Here is a 4,091-nt window from a genome sequence, read left to right as displayed (position 1 = left end):
AACTTTCATTTTTTTAAACCTTTACAACAATTTGTACGTGCTTAACAATCTAAAAATGAAGACAGTTTGAAAAAATGCATATCAAAGTTTATTGATTCTGAAGATAAGAATTTCTTTAAGACCGAAATCTGTGCATTATAATCTCGTTAAGGAAAGTGTAATGAAGCGAATGCAGCATATTTTGATTAAATAAACAGCTTTTGAAAAAAAGAGATATGCAGTTTTATATATTCACTTAAAAATCCGACATTTCATACGCACCAACCTAATACAATAATTTGATAGAATTGTAAATGCACATAATCTCCCGAATCACAAATTAATTATCGTCGAATCATGTGTGTGTGTGTGTGTGTATGTTTGTGTGTGTGTACTACTTTTTTTGTTATATTTCTAAACTGAACTATCTCTTTCCACGTCGTTCTTTTAAACACTTTATCGACCGCTAACTTATTAATCAGCATTTCGATTGCCAGCGCTTTTTGACCGCTAGCCTATTAATCGGCTTTTCGATTACCAACGTTTATCGACCTATTAATCTTTTATTATATATATATTAATCAACCTATTAATCGGCCTATTAATCGATTTTTAAATATCGACGGTTTTCGTACAGTTGGAAAATTAGTCGATACTGTGAGTAAATATGCCTGCGATTAAGTCGGTACTTAGTGAGTGGCAGCCTCAACTACAAGCGGTCAATAAAGTGTTAACGTAACTTTGCGTAATGCATACTGTCCCCCTCTATCCTCTATTTTCATTTCCTATCGGAATCCTAACTTTGCGTTATCACGGATAACAATTAATCATATGACAACTTTGTTATTTGTTACGTTCGGTATTTGTACCTGCTCAACATACATACTCTTTTGTGCACTTATACTCACACTATTACAACACTAGAAAAAGAAAAAAGAACATTTTCTGTAGCTTTTGTTCTTGCACAAATATATACATCTTTTGAATTTCTCCTATTCTCACACAGTTTTGTATAGTATAATATTTAATCAAAATATTACGAATATAATTATTATACAGATATTAATAATTACAGGAGGAAAAAAACAATAAATAACAGCCTTGATCGTTCTTTTTTTATCTATTACTCATTGTCTATCTGCTTCTCTTCTTATCTGCACTTCTACATTTTTCTATTCTTCACTTATCATTTAACAAATCATTCGCACACATACGCTCATATCAATCCTTTCTCTCTCTCTCTCTCTCTCTCTCTCTCTCTCTCTCTCTCTCTCGAATACATTCACGCTCATCTCACGTTCGTCTCATTTTCGGCGACATTTTTTTCACACAACAGTAACATTCGTTGTAAAAAAAAAAACATCATCTGCAGATAATTATTCCACGTGAAATATGTCTAATTCAATGTGAGTAAAAATTATTATCAATTATTTTTTATTATTATATAATATTGTTAAAAACTGATTTTGAAATACTATATTATTTTGATAATTTATAGAAGGTATTCAACTTCACACAATTATTGCTTGACGGCGCCATCGTCATCGGCTGATGCAATCATCGATGCACCGAATACCGCCAGCAAATTACTTCGTATTCTTACGAGAAGATATCCCCTTGCTCAAAGTTATAAAATGTATCTAGAAGTGGGAATCTGCGTGTCTCACTATTCCTCAATTCATCTAATATTGGGTAATAATGAAGGTATTGAAATCATTTTCGATATGCATACATGGATAGATTTGATACGTAAAAGATATATAATTGATAAAATGAGAATTGACCAATCGGTCGATATTGGCAATATGATAACTGTCAAATGTGTCACATAGACCAAAATTCAATTGTTAACATTTGCTAGTGATTCATCATTAATATACATGCCTAGAGAAACGATGCATCAAATGAGAAATTACGAATGCTGCGTCAATAGCACATATTTATATTTAACGGAAAATGTTGACATAGTTCAAGCAAAATATAATGAATTCACTGAAATTTTAAAGCAATTTTGCCATGGTAAACAATCGATATATATTAATTACAGTAAAATAATTATGGCATACAATAAATTCGATAAAAGTTCAATTATCGATTGCGAATTAGCAGTCATATGTAGCAAACAAATGATGTTAGAAAATTAGAAATATTTTAATAATATTTATTGCGGAGACGAGACATTTTCTTGCTAATCGTACCCGGTGGCCAGGCCGCATTAACATTTTTCTTTTTTTTTTCATCAGAACTGAAGTCGTTCATTTTCATTAAAAACCGCTTTAAATGCCTTTACGATCAATTAACAACTGCGTGATATCATGACAATGACCGTTAATTACGACATATGAAAAACGAGATATCTCGTCGTTCGTCCGTAATGTGTTAATCAACATTTTGCACGAATTTTTATAAAAATATAATTTATTGGAAATATATATACTATTTATAAAAATATTCGATTAATAAAGACATATTAAATAAGGAATAAATACATTTATAAAACATCATTTTTAATATCTAATTGATGAAATAAAATTTGAATGAGTTAATATTTGAAGAATAGTTATTTAGCATCGTAATGCCAGTTACAAAATACTAACGTTTCAACAAATGGACAACGTATTAATTTGTTGATGTTAATTTTAACGCTGAAAATTCTGATGTACTCATCAACTTTTTATGTGAAGATTTAATGCTTTCAATAAATAATGATAGAACAGTTTCTACAATCCGACATGGTACCTAAATTGATGCTATATTTATACGACATTTAGAAAACGTTTATTGTAGACAATTTGTATCATATTTTAGCTATTATAAGTCTCTTGTAACTCACATGCTTATTGAATCATAATCAGACCAACTAATGCATGTGAAGTAATTAATTTTCAACATTTATAAATTGTATATATAATAATAATATAGTAATAAAAGTTTTGGAAGTTATTTTTAATTATGTGAATAATTAACCAGAGTTTTTATGCCATAGGAGTTTACCCTGACCAGTAAAGTGTAAAGTTTACCTAAGCCAGTAAAGTATTATACTTTGTATAGGCTCTCAACCAAGTGTTTTATTTCTTATTTCTTATTTCTTATTTTAATTAAACCCTTCTTCTTCCTCATGTGCATAAATAAATAAATTAGATTATACTTATGAATTAAACCTTTATCAATTGTATTTAATATCTTAATTTTATTATTTTATCGTCTTTTTTACAAATGTAGAATATATTCAGAGGCGGGATAAAATGTTTGGAGTTATTTTTGAAGTTATTTTTGAATTTATTGAGGTTATATTTGTTTTTGTACGTCAAAGAAGTATATCTTTTTACGTGCGTACATAAGTACACACACTAGTTTTTTTAATTTCAGGCACTGTGAAGGTCGTTATCACTGCAGCAGTGGGAAGACTTTTTTGTGGAGCCTTGGAAGATTGGGAATAACTCGCTGAATTTTCAATATTTTGGTCCAAAAATTTTATCATGTATGTATTTATTGTAAATCCACAAATATATCCTTAAAACATTTCATGCATTAGTTTTCTCTACAAAAATTCCCAAAAATCATCTTTTTTCGTCACGCGGTCACACTAATGGTGCCCCTTAACACAGATTTTTTTGTAGTATACCTTTCATAATGCTAAGGTCCTTTAACATACCTTTTTATTAATATAATAATATTTCTATTTTACTGCTATAATACACACTTCGTTAATTTATTTTATATTTTCTTCTTTCTCTCTATTCGTGTGAAAATTATTATCTACTTTATTTGTTTTTCTTTTTTTTACGTGTTTTCATTGATCTCTCATGTTTCTTAATTTTACGTATGAATAATTTTTTTCTGTTTTTGTACGCATAATAAAATATTAATAAAATAATAAACTTATACTATTATATGTGATAATTTGTTATTGCACTTTTATTATAAATTGTTGAAAATTATATTAGAAAAAATTAGAAATAATAAATTTTGTAATATTTCGCAAAATTAAAAGGAAAATTGATTAATTGAATTAACAGTTAACATTTTATTTTTTAACAAGTATAGAAAAATGATAAATCTTCAATATATACTTACAAATAGAACAATTGTATATATTCTAATTAGTAACA

General features: G+C 28.2%; 1 long non-coding RNA gene across 1 annotated transcript; it reads left to right on the top strand.

The window, feature by feature from the left end:
- Positions 1-1,589: 1,589 nt before the first annotated feature.
- On the top strand, positions 1,590-3,504 carry LOC122514405. Its single transcript, XR_006303048.1, has 2 exons — positions 1,590-1,683; positions 3,349-3,504. It is a non-coding gene; the product is annotated as an uncharacterized LOC122514405 (long non-coding RNA).
- The last annotated feature ends 587 nt before the right edge of the window (positions 3,505-4,091 follow it).

The sequence above is a fragment of the Polistes fuscatus genome, unplaced genomic scaffold (assembly GCF_010416935.1).
Source record: "Polistes fuscatus isolate 324 unplaced genomic scaffold, CU_Pfus_HIC Scaffold148, whole genome shotgun sequence".
Taxonomy (NCBI): Eukaryota; Metazoa; Arthropoda; class Insecta; order Hymenoptera; family Vespidae; genus Polistes; species Polistes fuscatus.
The sequence above is the reverse complement of the archived record's forward strand: the minus strand, read 5'-3'. Positions and strand labels throughout refer to the sequence as shown.